At 33.1% G+C, this 14876-nt stretch overlaps 1 protein-coding gene across 1 annotated transcript in view; it reads right to left on the reverse strand.

Annotated features, from left to right (window-relative positions):
* The window catches only part of Tanc2 (tetratricopeptide repeat, ankyrin repeat and coiled-coil containing 2), a 476564-nt gene that overhangs the window by 414773 nt on the left and 46915 nt on the right, over window positions 1–14876 (reverse strand).

The following is a 14876-nucleotide window of genomic DNA, read 5'->3' on the forward strand; positions in this document are numbered from 1 at the left end:
TTTCCCACATGTATGTCTGTCTCTCCCCACCCCCACTTTTCTCTCTTTCTTCTCTACATATCACTTGCAAATTTTCCACTGACAAGCCAGAATTCTATCTCACAAGACTACAGATGTACATTAATTCTCTCTATGTGTTTCTCCTATGAAAGAAAAAATTTCAACTGCTCTGCATTATCATCTCAAGGATTTTTATCAAAAAGTTGTCTTCCTTTTCTTTCTCACGCAACTTTAACACTTGTCCTTACTGAACATCATATTTCAACATATGCTAGTGTGTCCTGTTCAAAAATAAAGCCCACATCTATATTTTCCATGGTCCAATTACTGCTCCTATATCCTTGCTCTTCTTCACAGCAAAATTTTCCAAAATTTTCTTCATAGCAAAATTTTCCAAAATTTTCCAAAATATCAATACATGGTATGTCCAGTAGACTGAGCAGAGCAAACATGAAGTAGAACATGAGTCAATGGATAATATGCAAGCCAAAGCATATGAAACCTACTGAAAAGTTCTAGCATACATATAATTGATATTTTGAGAAGAGTGAGAAAATTAGAAAAATATTTGAATAGCAGCAATTAACACACTGACAGATGACTTTCAACAAAAATGATGAAAAGCAGAAGACAATGGGACTATGTCTTTAAAATTCTGAAAGAAAATAGGTGCTATCAGAAATATACTCTTGGATAAAGATATCTTTGAAGAATGAAAATGAAGGAAAGATAATTTCAGAGAAGCAAAACCAAATAATTACTAACTAAAATGAACACTAGAAGTTGTTCTTCAAACAGAAGTAATGATACTTTAAAAAAAGCATAAAAATACAAGAGTCATATGTTAGTATATACACATGAACACAATAGTAAAAAAGTTACATAGATAGCTTCATAATTTAAAAACATGTAGACATAAAATAGTGACAACAACCTAAAAGACAGAAGTAGAATAAATGATATTAAAATTTCTAAAATAGCTTTTGTCTAATAATAGCAGAATAATTTTGATTAGATTTCTGTAATTCCAAAACTCATGCAGTAATCTCTAATGTCTGTTAAAATTAATTGAAGAGAAAAAAAGAATAATTAAAAATATCTGACAACCAAAAAAGGTAACACATTAAAGAAAAAGTATCATAGTACAAGTGGACAAAATACAAAACAAAGAGTAAGATGAAAATTTGAACTCAAATTACATCCATTATTATGTTAAACATAATAAAAGACCATATGTAGACACAGAGGGACTAAATGTAAAATGATGGAAAAAATATATCATGCAAAGGACGACTAAAAGGAAGCTGCTGTAGCTATACCAATTCCAGGCAAAACAGACTTAAGATTAAAAAAGGATCACTGAAGTAAAATGATTGTAAGGTAACCGAGTTTGCCTAGTATGCACAAGACCTGGGGTTCCATACCATAATCCTAAATCTGCTCAAAGTAACAAAATTACAACAACAAACTAACAAAGTTTTAAAATACACAAAGTGAAAGTACAGCCAGCACAGTCGTGCACACCTATAATCCCACCGACTCAGGTTGAGACAGGAGGATTGCAAGTTTAAGGTCAGCTTTGGAAACTTAGCAAGACCCTGTCTCGAAATAAAAAATAAAAAGGTCTGGGAATGTAGTTCAGTAGAGCACCCTGGGTTCAACCCCCCAGTACCATTAATAAATAAACACAAACAAACAAAGTAAAAGTATACAACACTAAAAAGACGATAGACACATCAATAATCATACACCTTTGTAAACAGCTACAGGGTTAAGCTGGGAAAATACAAAATATAGAGGATTTGAACTAAAAAATTAACTATATATGCACATACATATATAAAATTCTCTTCCAAATAAAAACAGAATATACCAACTAAACACAAAATACATACCAAAATGGACCATATTTTGTGTCAAAAAGCAAGTCTCAATAAATTTCAAAGGACTGAAGTCTTTCCTAGTATATTTTCTGACCACAATGCAACAAAGCTAAAAGAGAATATATATATATATTTTTTTAAATCTGAAAATCCCATATGGATTGGTCAGTGATGTACTTCTAAATAATCCATGAGTTGAAAAAAATTAAATAAATCACAATGAAAATTTAAAAATATTTGCAATGAATGATAATGAAAATATAACTTACAGAAATATAGGAAAGAACTAAAGCAGTAATAGTAAAGGAATTTATACCTTAAATGTATGTATTAGAAGTGAGGAACAATACTCAATATCTAAGCTTCTCTCTCAAAAACAAACAGTAAATCAAATCCAAAGAAAGGAAAAGAGAAAAGAGCAGAAATTAATGAAGTAGAAAACAAATGCAAATTAGAAAAGCAATGAAACTGCCAAATCCTTAGCAAGGTTGACTGAGAAAAAAATAAATTACTAATATCAAAAATGAAATAGGAAACACCATTTCAGATTCTTAAGGGTCTAAAAAATGGATCCTTATTAACAACTTTATACCAAATTTAACATTTTATATGAAAAGAATGATTTCTTTGAAAACTACAACTTGCCATGTGAGTTTGAACAGAAAACCTGGAATAGCTCTATCTCTATTAAAGAAATTGAATTTATCAAACACTCTTCCTACAAAGAAAACTATAGGGTCAGATTGTTTCATTAATGAATTCTATTAAGCTGTCAAGGAACAAATACCAATCTTATAAACATAAGAAAAGAAAAGGAAAGTAAATCTTCACAAAACATTTTATGAGAGCAATATGGTATTACTCTCCAAACCTAACACATAAGAAAACTGCACACCAAAATATGACTCAGGTACATGGATATCCAAAACTTTTTATTAAATTCTTGGCAGACAATGAAAACTATACAATGTTGCTGAAAAAAACATTAAAGACAACCTAAATAAGTGGAGACATATAATGTTCATGGATTGGAAAGTTCAATATGGTTAAAATTATACATATATATGTGTAGTTTTATTATATTTATATATAAGGTATCTCTTTATGTATATATACATATATTATATATAAAGTGTATACATATATATATATAAATGTTAAGTAAAAGAACCCTTACATAAAAGTGAATGCATTGAATTATTTTACTTATAACAAGCTCAAGAATAGATTAATTTACAGTAGGAAAAATAAAAATTATGATTGTCTCTTGGAGGTCAATAAAAGGACTACGAAAGGGCATGAGCAAACTTTCCAGGATGTATCTTGATGGAATTTGGGATATACAAGAGTATATATTTGTCAAAACTCAGCAAATGTTTACAACTGATTTATGCATCATATTTTATATAAATTTTACTTCAAAAGAACAAAGCAAGCAAACAGTGAATTCTCCTTAATGGTATTCATGCTTAAATATATAGGGTAAGTATACCCATGTCTGCAATTTACTTCAAAGTGCCTCAAAAAATAAGACAGATTGATAGATGGAGATAAGGCAGCTATGTTAAAAGTAATTACAGAAAAATTACCACTAGGCTCAAAGTAGGCTATATATGTGCTAATGAAAATTATTCACAATTTAAGTGACTGAGTTGTTAATGATTTAGAGGTGCTCCCACCTTCTCCAGAGAAATGCCCTCTGCTGACTGGAATCACCTTGCCCAGGAGTTTCATGTCTTCCTAAACTAACACTGGAAAGGCTCCCAGCCTTTAATTAATAATTATTAATGACTGATTAATAAAGAGGTACAAAAGATCAGTAATCCTTAACTCAGGAGGAGACAACTTTGTAGTATGATTTATGCTACAAAACTTCACCCATCTCTTATGCTCATTTTTCATCAAAACTTAAACTTTATATAAATGATATATATGTCTTTCTGCTCATTATCAGTTCCCCCACTAAATATAAGCTCCCAGATGGCATGGAAGTTGCTTGTCTAATTCACTGTTGCATCTCTGTAACTAGAGATAAGGTCTAGTACACAGGAGGTGCTAAAAAATATTTATTGAATTTATCAATTATATTTCTTTTGTATGTTACTGTCCACATCAGATCCCTTTTAGAGAAACCTGGTCTTATATATCTTTCTATTCTCAATGCATAGTTCACGGGAGGCTCTCAATATAGCTTAAACAAATAAAGGAAATGAACAAAGTCTTCAATAATCAGAATATTAATCTAGCGGGGATGGGGTTGTGGCTCAGTGGTAGAGTGCTTCTCCAATGTGTAAAAGGCTCCAGTTCAATCCCCAGCACAAAAAAAAAAAAAAAAAGAATATGAATAAAAAGGAAAGGACAAGATGTAAATAAGTTTCAGCGAACCCCCCCCCAAAAAAAGGTTCTGAATCAACTGGAACAATGTGATACACAGGGTGAATGAACACTAGGGACAGTCAGGAAAAGGCATGAGAATTCTAGACATGGCTCAAAGTTTCACCTGGAGGAAAATCAAGAAAATTCTATTCAAACTTATCTGACTCAGATCCTAATATTTATATACAATACTTATATTTATGTTGTTAAAAGTTTCAAAAGGACAAAATATAAAATAACAGATTATTAAAATAAATTATCATTGAAAATTTAATGGCTAGGAGTCAAAAAGGACAAAAAACTCATATAAAAATTTAAAAGATGACACTCTAAAGTTAATAGATATAAAAAATTGTAAAGCATGTAATAAATTATTTACACTAATGATCACTTTTTGAAGAGGTACAAATATTTTTTTTCTTTGCTGCTCCTAAAACATTTTATTAAAAAGTAACTGAAATGCATAAATGAAATAAAACAAAATCATTTCCAATCATTTCTAATTGTTTTACCTGATTGTGACATTACATTATCTGATGGCTCCTAAGCTTTTATGTTTGTAACACCTGCTCTAAACCACCCAGGAGAAGCACTGACTTATTAATGGTTCACCAAGGGTAGAGACTCAATATCTTATTTCAATGCCTTCTTTAACTATGTTATTAGTGCACAATTTTCATTTTTCACTCCTACATATTTAAAGCCCTTATCTGATCCTGTTGTTCAAAAAAAAGCCTAATATTCCATAAATACATATTTACATAATTAACATAATGAAATTAACCATTAAGAACTTTTGCATTATTCTGATAATCAGGTATTTCCTTAAACATTTCCATTCTAGGGAATAGGGATGTATAACTCAGTGGTAAAGCACTTGCATAGCATGCACAAGGCCCTGAGTTCAATCCCTAGTGCTGCAAAAGGAATAGTTTATTAAATCAATAAAAGCTCCCCCAAAGTTGTCCATTTCCTAATCTCCAGAATTTGTGAATGTGTCACCTTATCTGGCAAAGGGACTTTGAAGATGTAATTAAGTTAATGACTTTGGAATAGGGAGATTATTCTGGATTTTATCCAGGTGGGCCCAATGTAACTACAATGTTCCTTAAAAGATAAAGAAGGGCAGCAGAAGAGTAAGGAATGATGTGATGACAAAAGCAGACATCAACTGATGGAGTCACAATCAAGGACTGTGGATGATGGCCTCTAGGAGATGAAAAAGGCAAGGAAGAGATTCTCTCCCAAAGCCTCCAGAAGGAACACAGCTATGCCAAAACCTTGGTATTAGTTCCTTACAAAACTAACTTCAAACTTCTGGCTTTCAGAATTCTAAGAACTATAAAATATACATTTGCGTTGTTTTAAGCCACTAAATGTGTGGCAATTTGTTACGATAGCAATAAGAAACAAATGCAACTATAATAGCCAATATGCATAACATTTTGAACAGCTCCTTCCATAAACATTTCAAAATGCTCCCCTCTTTAAAAAATAAAAATCCTTTTCTCAGTGCCCTCTCACATAGTTCACCCATTGTCACTGCTCTGTCTTCTATCAGCTAGACAATCAAATTTCACTCCAGGTCAAATTCCTAAACAACTGTCCTCTAGTATTTTCTAGCCCAAAAAACAACTGTCATCATCAAGTGGTTCAATCATTCTTTATTTGCTCTCACTAATACAACTTTTCTAACCAAAAAAGTCTGTCTTTCTGATTCCAGGTGTTTTCCACAAATACTTTTCTCTAGATTAGCTAGGTTAGCTCTATCAATTAAAACTACCAAATCTTTAATACCTTATTCTTGTCACTTTGTAACACTATAATCAAAGTACTGTTTGATTTGCCCACTAAACATACAAGTGCTCCATGAGGCAGTGGACCATTTGTCACGTTTATTGTCATTCTTGGAACTGCACACTACCTGGCACATACTGAGTGCTCAATAAACAATAAATGAATGAAGGGCAAAGCCAAGGGAAAGTCATACATTATAACTGATAATAAACATCAAATATAGATAAGTTTCAACATGAATCAACATGAGGCACATTTTTTTAAAAAATAAAAGGAGCATGCATCCACTTATTCACTCAGCAAACATCTACATGGTTGCAATCATATACTAGGCACTGTCTTAAGTAGTCATGAGACAGTAATGAAAAAAAAATTGTTATTTTAGGAGACTTCAAACCCTTATTTATATAATTATTTTTATTTTTGAGTTTTAGCAAAATAAAGAGATGTATGGAAATCATTCAAACATTCTTTGATTATCTCACCTTTGTCTATCCTACTAATCCTTCAAATTCAGTTCAACATCACCTCCCGGGACACTTCCATGACCATCCCTGCCAAGTTCGTTATACCTCAGTCCTTGATACTGTATCATAATCACTTATTTAACTATCTCCACCACTGGTCTATCAACTCTATGAAGGGAAGAACTAAACTCATCTTTATATCTTCATATCTTTTCCCCAACTCAAAAAAGGTACTCAATAAATATTTGCACAATGAAGACATAAACCAATATAGTAATGACTCTATTAAAAGAGAGAATGAGTTGCGATGACAATGTCCTTTCCCAATTACCCTCTTCCAGGACAATTAACCAACAGACACATACATATACACACACACACACAGAGTAAACAAGTTTGAGTTTTATCATCAAGGTAAACTATTATCAAAAAATTTAAAGAAGAATGTATAGAGGTACACTTCCAAGTACATACTGATTTTTGAAACTCATACATGTTCTTTACCAGTGCTAAACTGAATATCAAAGGATAGCAAGAGTAACTTTTACACTATGCTCTCAGTATTCATTAATGGCAGTAGTACATAATCAGACTCCATACCTAAACCACTAAGAGTAGAGGTCATCTGGTTTCTATAACTATATCTGAATTCTGAGCCCTGATAATCTTATAACTTGACACACTGCTTCCAAACGGGGATGGAATATTGGTATAAAATGAGATCTATAATCTCATACAGTAGCAAACGGGAAAAAATGAACTCCAGACTCTACTGATAAGGGAATCTCAAAGGCAGAGTTCCCTATTCCAGGAATGGCAGAAGTTATCACTAACTGAGTATTGTATAAGGTCCATACCTATAGTGCTCCGCTGAACACTATTTCAGAAGTACTGCCCAATGATGTAGAGGGATACTTGCCAGCTTATATGGTACAACCAAATTATAGTTAGAACTGGTAGGGAAAGAAAGGGAGGGAAGCCATCCCTGCATACCAACACTGACACCACTAAACACAGGTTATTCAATAGTGCACCAAGTGGGATCAGAGAATAACCTCACTGTCCATACTTAACACAATACATATCACCAACTCATGGGAGGGATACACAGTGCCTTAGGATAGGGACCTTAGCTGCTTCTCAAAGAAAAGTTAGACACTTCCCACTGCCACACTCGAAAATAATGAGTTCCCTTCCACCAACCTGAATATAGAATAGACTGTGCCTGTGATAGCTCAGGAACAAAAATATAAGGAAGATTATCAGTATTTCAGAAGTACGGGTAAGGAGTATCAACAGATTGTAGTGGGAAGGGAAGGGGAAATTTTTTAGTTCAGCAGGAATGGTAACACTTCCTCTGGACCAGGAAATCCAACCAAAATTCTGATCATCATGCACTGGGGGTACCCAGAAAAGACAACTCCTAGGTAGTATGACAATAGCACACAGTGTCAGTGGGACATAATGGCACACAATACTAACTAAAGTGGGAAGCAGAAGTACTCACTTTTACAAGGCATAACAGAGTTCAACTCAAAGAGCATAGCAAGACTGAATCTTCTTGCACACACCTGACCATTTATCACTATTGCTTCAAGTCACTGGTCTTTGGTTTACTCAATTTTTCTATATCTTGAGCCAAATATTATAAAATATTTTCAAGTCATTTATTTCATGTAAGTATTAAAATGAGCTTAGGAAACACCAACAAGACAACAATAGTGTCTAATTACAGAATGGAAAGGCCCTTATCTCTTTACTCATTCATGTTGTCCATTTCTTTCCTCTGCACTGCATTCTGAGCAATTTCTTCAAACCTACCAGCAAATCATTAATTCTCCTTTTGGTCACTTCTCTTGGGTTGAGTTAAATCCAGAAGGGTTTAACAAAACAAACAAATCAGTGACAAAACAGGGACAGCTGGCAAGTTATTACATTTTTCATAATACAAATATGTAATATGTATTATTCTACTCTCCCTCTGTGTGTCATTTTGAAGTATATGTGTTATTTATCTGAATGATGTTAGCACATTTCCAACATTCCAAATCCTAATTATAGTTTTCGTTTTTAGAAGTTCTATTTGTTATTTTTCAAGTCCACTTAATTCTGACAGTTTTTTCCTTTTTTTAATTCTTCTTACTTTAAGCATTTCAACACATCATTTTATATGTGCTAATACATAACACATCTTATAAATGTAACTGTATATTGTTTCCCTTAACACCAGTTTTGGTCTGGTTTTGTTGTTTCTGATTACTCTTAAACTCATGGCAGTTTATTTCCCTATGTTTTATGAATGTGTGTGTGTGTGTGTGTGTGTGTGTGTGTGTGTGTGTGTTTGGGTATGTATTGTGTGTTCTCTTTTTTAAATGCCTTTGTGCATGTTGGAGTCTCTCAATATGTCTTCCAAGTTTGAACTTCCCCTTCATATTTTCAACTTCTTTTATTTCAAGCTATTCCTTCCCCTGTTCCCCACGTGGATAGTGAAAATACAGACTCTATGTCTGACCACAGTATTTTCAGTATTAGGCCAGTTCCTCATCATACATAAGAGAGTTCAAGTATTGTTTCAAGCTAAATCATATGTTTAGATAATAATAACCAGTGGTACTAGTTATGGAGAAATGCATACTACCAAAGTTTATTGGTAAGAACACAAATTAGTATTTTTGGTGGGAATCTGATAATATTTATAAAAATTTAAAATACATATACTTTTGATCTAATAATTTCACTTTTAAAATCTTTATATGCCTATACAAAGATACTATTGTGTATTTACCATGTGTACTGTTATGAATTTTACATGCCTTCACTCATTTAATGTAAAAGTCCTGGTAATAGACCACAGTATGGACAAATATTAGAACTGGTATTCAGTCACATCTAGACAATGTAGTTCCAGTAAGTTCCAGAGAATCTGTATTCTCAATAATCTCACTGTAACGCCTCACAGTAATGTTCATTCTAACAGTGCATGAAAAATCAAGGAAGTCATGAATGTTTACAGCATCTTTATTCCTAACTGCCAAAACTTGGAAGCAAACAAATGGTCCTTCAGTAGGTGAGTGTGAAACATTCAGACAATGGAAAATTGTGCAGCCCTCATCAAAATGCCACATCTGCAAGCACCATGATCGTGGACTTCCCAGCTGCCAGAACTGTGAGAAATAAATTGACATTATTATAGAACCCACCCAGTTTATGGCATTTTATTATAGCCACCCAATCAGACTAAGATACTAACTGAAAGAAGCCAATCTGAAAAGGCTACATAGCCTATTATCTTATGGTTCTGACTATAAGACATTCTAGAAAAGGCAAACTAGGGAGACAGTAAGAGGATAAATGGTTGCCAAGGCCTAGCCAGAGCACTGAGGACTTGAAGGGCATTAAACTCTGTAAGATACAGAGTCATTATACAAGTCATTATACATTTGTCAAAGTCCACAGAAAGTACAATGCCAGGAGCAGAACCTAGTGTAAACTATGGACTTTGAGTAATAATGATGTGTATGTAGGTTCATCTATTTTAACAAATGTACCAGTCTAGTGCAGGATATTGATAGTGGGGAGACTGCACATGTATAGGCAGGGGATATATGGGAAATCTTTGTACTTCCCTCTAGAGTATGCAGTGAACCTTAAATTGCTCTAAAGTTTATTAATTATTAGGGGAAGAAAGAAGGAAGGAAATGGGGAAAGAAGTAGAGAAAGAAGAGAGGGAGGAAAAAATGAGAGTCCATTAGTAGAGAAGTAATTTTTGGCACACGAGATACTATAAACTATAGAATACAATGCATGATTTAAAAATACATAGTACATCTATTTTTTTCTAAGAGGAAAAACTCTCCAAGTTTTATCCTTAAGTGAAAGAAACAAGTCACAGAGCAATATGCACAGCATGGTCTTATTATTATAATAATAAGACTGTGTTTATTGATCTGTATGTATTTAGAACTGTGGAGTAAAACTTGGGAGAGTATACAAACCTTTACATGGTTCCCACAGGCAAATGCAGGACTGAAAAGGAGATAAAGATGAACTTTTAATTAAATATATACTTCACTTTTGTAATTTTAAAAAAATTCATTTTAAGTATTTATATTTGAATAAACTTTTTATTTAAATTAAAAAATATAGTGTGACACACACTCTATTCACAATGTCTGTCTAGTTCTGAAAATTTTTGTTACCCCCAAAGTATTTATTCACTATTGAAGTCAATATAAATTTTTAATTATTTATTATGGTACTATAAATTTTCTATGAATTCCCACAAAACAGAGAATATCTGAGAGAACGGAGATTGAATTCTCTCTTAACAAATCTTTGCCTTTCAAGCTGACTCCCTCCTCAAAGAGCTATCCCACCAACTTAAAATGTTTAGTGCATATCCATTGACACATAAACTAAAAACATCCAAAAATCACATTAAAAGCTTAAAAATGTAAATTCTTAACCTAAAATTTTAGATTCAACTAATGAAATATTTTAACATTACACTGCTCTTTTATCACCAGTTCAATAAAAGGTCAGATGAAAAGAGAATTTACAGAACTACCACAAGTACTTCCTGCACCGTTTGCTTTCCCATGATTTCTTCAAGCAATGTAAAGAACAGGTTCGGAATGCCTCCTCTGAAGTTAAAATTAAACCTTCATTTTAGAGGAGTAAGTCCAGGCACTAGGAATCCTTATAAATAACAATTAAAAAAAAAAAAATACACACAAACACAGCAAAAAATGTATTTTAATGACATATCAGCTAAAATTCTTTATGAATTACACTTTTAGGGTTAGCAATACTTTTCTACTTCTAAGATACATGACATACAGATGGCAATACTGCTTCAAATCTTTTTCTAATATTTACTTATAAATAAATAAAACATCTTATGCTCTTCTATTAATTTGGTGTTCATTAAGAATAACCTAAGTAGAAAGCCTTAGGCAGGTACTACAGGAATTTTTTAAAGGTTAATAAGCAGTTCCTGCCTAAAAAGAACATATACTCTGGTAATAAAAGAAGTGAACCCAAATATAATTCACAATAGAAATGGCTTGATATCATAAGAGAAATACAAAATGTAATAGGAGTTTACAAGAGGGAGAGATTACTTACAGATTTGGGTAAACAAACATGTAAGTGTCTATTATATGTGCTTGCATAAAAAAAATAATTTCTCATACAATCCTGGAAATGAAGTTCAACAGAAGTTCACTCAAAAATCTTGAAGGAAAGCACAACACTAATCGTGCTTCCTTCTACCTCTAATGTTTAGTCCCTAGGCATGCTGAATAACTGGAGCTGGTGCAAGTTTTGTTTTCTAAAAGAAATTTCAAAGCTGTAGTTAAGTGTTAGTTTTGTAAATCATATTCAGTTAGAATCACTTTATTATTTTTCCCTATATCTGTAGCCCTAATTGTATACCACTGAATTTTCCCCCTTCCTTATTTTCTTTCAAATTCCTGATTTGCCTGTTTTTGGCTACAAACAAAGCAACTGTTGCTATGCCTAATACATAATCTCACAGTACATCACTACATTTAAACTTCAACTTCATAAATCATTCTTACCTGAATACCACTACTACTTCCAACACACAAATGGAGAAAACCTCACTATAGTTTGAGTAAAGCTTAAGTGCTGAAGAAAAGTAATTAGAATAAGAAAGTAGGTCCAGTCTAACACATCCTGTAAACAGAGTAATCTGGCTTCCCAAATATTTCTTATTTTGCAAGAAAAAAATACTACTCTAAGCAAAAATACCGTAAGTGTATCAAAAAGACATAGTTAGTAGAGGCTTACTTTTAAACACTAATAAACTAGTCTAAAAGAGCATCACATTTAATTTAAATATTTTGAATATTATTTATGTAAAATATTTACTTAAACCAGGCTACTAAAAGTACAAAATAAAGAGAAAGTGTAACAAAATGAAAAGAGTAAGGGCTTTGGACATAGATTAACTTCTCTTCATATCCCTGCTTCTACCAATAACTAGCTGTCTGACTGTATGATTTCTTAGCCCTTCTGATCCTTCTCTTCAATGAACGTAACATCTAATCTGCCAGACTACTTTAAGGATCAGAGATGTATGATTGCCTACCACCTATCAACTGCCAGCTATCTATCCCAAATTCCCACTCTCTTCCTTATTAACAGAATACTAATTTTAGAAGAGGTACTAATATGCCTAAAATTATCAACTTTCCAGTCTTTTACATCCTATCATTGCCACACGACCCAGTTATAACCAATGTGATGAAAGCATAAGTCTGGTGGGAAAAGTTTTAATGAAAACTATTACTTTGCTGATAAACAGGTAAAATATCTGGCAAGGTAACAGACATTTTGAAATTATATGGTAAAAGTCCCCTTAAGGATAGCAGAGCCCATATCCCTGATGTCATTGTAGAACCGCTATAAACTCTGGACTACCTATAACCAGATTTCCTGTTACCTGAAGAAAAATAAAAATCCTATGATTAAGCCAATATACTTGGGCTGAACAAAATCCTGAGTATGTAAAAAGACTTACAAAAAGAATCCAACAACCAGATCAATAAGAGAAGTATTCCACCAAAGTTCTCATTTACAGAATGTGTTAAATTATTTATCTGTAGTGTTAAATTATCACTAAAGCAATGAAATGGAGGGATTTCAACTAACACAAAATCCAATTATTAAAAATAGGTATTATATTCATTAACATAAAAAATCCTGCAAGTAGATGATCAAAGAATAAATAACTTTAATCATGAAAGGTGTCCTTGAGGAGGTAGAGTGAAAAAAATACGTTAGTACAACTTACATGTTTATTCACTAATATTTACAGGATACTCATACCACAATATGCTATAGAATGAACTATATAAGTTTGAGAAAGATATTAGAAATTAGACGGAAAATAATGGTCCTATTCTTTAATATCCCCCTTTTCTTTCTCCTTGAGTCTTCCAAGATCTATTAAAATCTTGTTTTCTCTACCAATTTACCTAGTAATTTTCATATGCATTTGTGACATAAACAATTCTAGATGTTCTTCTGGAAAAACGTCGTTTATGGAAGTCTATCGAGGGGATTAAAATGAAGTATCCCGCGGAACTCCAGCGCCAAGGCATCGCCCCCAAACTCAGCGACAGCGCTGCAGTTCCCCATCTACCAACTCAGGAGGACACCTCTGTGGCCATCATGGATTATCCCCTACTGGGATGCCGCCATCTTTAGTTGGGGCAGCTCCCATCCTGGGACACCTGCCAGAGACTTGAAAGTTCATTATCAAGTACCTTTCATGCATTAGGCTACTGAAGACTAGGAGGTTTGAAGAGAATATTAAAGTTTTGTTGTAGATTTTTAAAAATTTTTCTCACTCTATTTTCCTCTTATTTATCTGTTTCCTCAGTCTCTTTCTCCCTTTTCTAATGCTAACAACCAACTTATTTTGATTCCGTTTTCACTCTTCTTACGACCTAGTACCTCTATATAGTCACTTCTAATCTCATTAACATTACATCCTACACCCCTCCCCATCCTTTTCGTCCACCATTAGAAGCTGTAGACCTTATTGCAGACCTACAGTTTATGCTGCAGATAATAATTGAACTCATCATCTCTGTTTGTTACGTTAATGTTAATGACTTAATAGGGGCTATTTGGTTTAAGGCTATATATTGTTTGTATTGTATGCTGCTAATATTGATCTCTCCCTTAAAGGTGAGAAATTGGAAACCTGCAGGAACACTATAAACTGATAGGGGGGAAAACTGTAATACCTCAGATCCCCACTGCTAGAGGGGAAGATACATGAACATTAAAAAAGGGGCGGGGTGGGGAGTGTCCCAAACAAACCAAGATGCTATATTAATAGAATCCATTGACAGCACAGAAGAAATGTCAGAAAAAGAGATCAGAATGTATATAATTAAAATGATCCATGAAGTAAAGGATGATACAAGAGAGCAAATGCAGGCAATGAATGATCACTTTACAATAAACAGTTAAAAGAGCAAATGCAGAAAGAACAAATGCAGGAAGCAAAAGATCATTTCAATAAAGAGACAGAGGTTCTGAAAAAAACAAGCAAACAGAAATCCCTGAAATGAAGGAAACAATAAACCAAATAAAAAACTCAATAGAAAGCATCACCAACACACTAGATCACTTGGGAGCCAGAATCTCAGACAATGAAGACAAAATATATAATCTTGAAAATAAAGTTGACCACACAAAGAAGATGGTAAGAAATCATGAACAGAACCTCAAGGAATTATGGGATAACAAAAAGAAAACATTTAAAATTACTGGGATTGAGGAAGGCACAGAGCTATAAACCAAAGTAATGAAC

This window comes from Sciurus carolinensis, chromosome 3 (genome assembly GCF_902686445.1).
Source record: "Sciurus carolinensis chromosome 3, mSciCar1.2, whole genome shotgun sequence".
Taxonomy (NCBI): domain Eukaryota; kingdom Metazoa; phylum Chordata; class Mammalia; order Rodentia; family Sciuridae; genus Sciurus; species Sciurus carolinensis.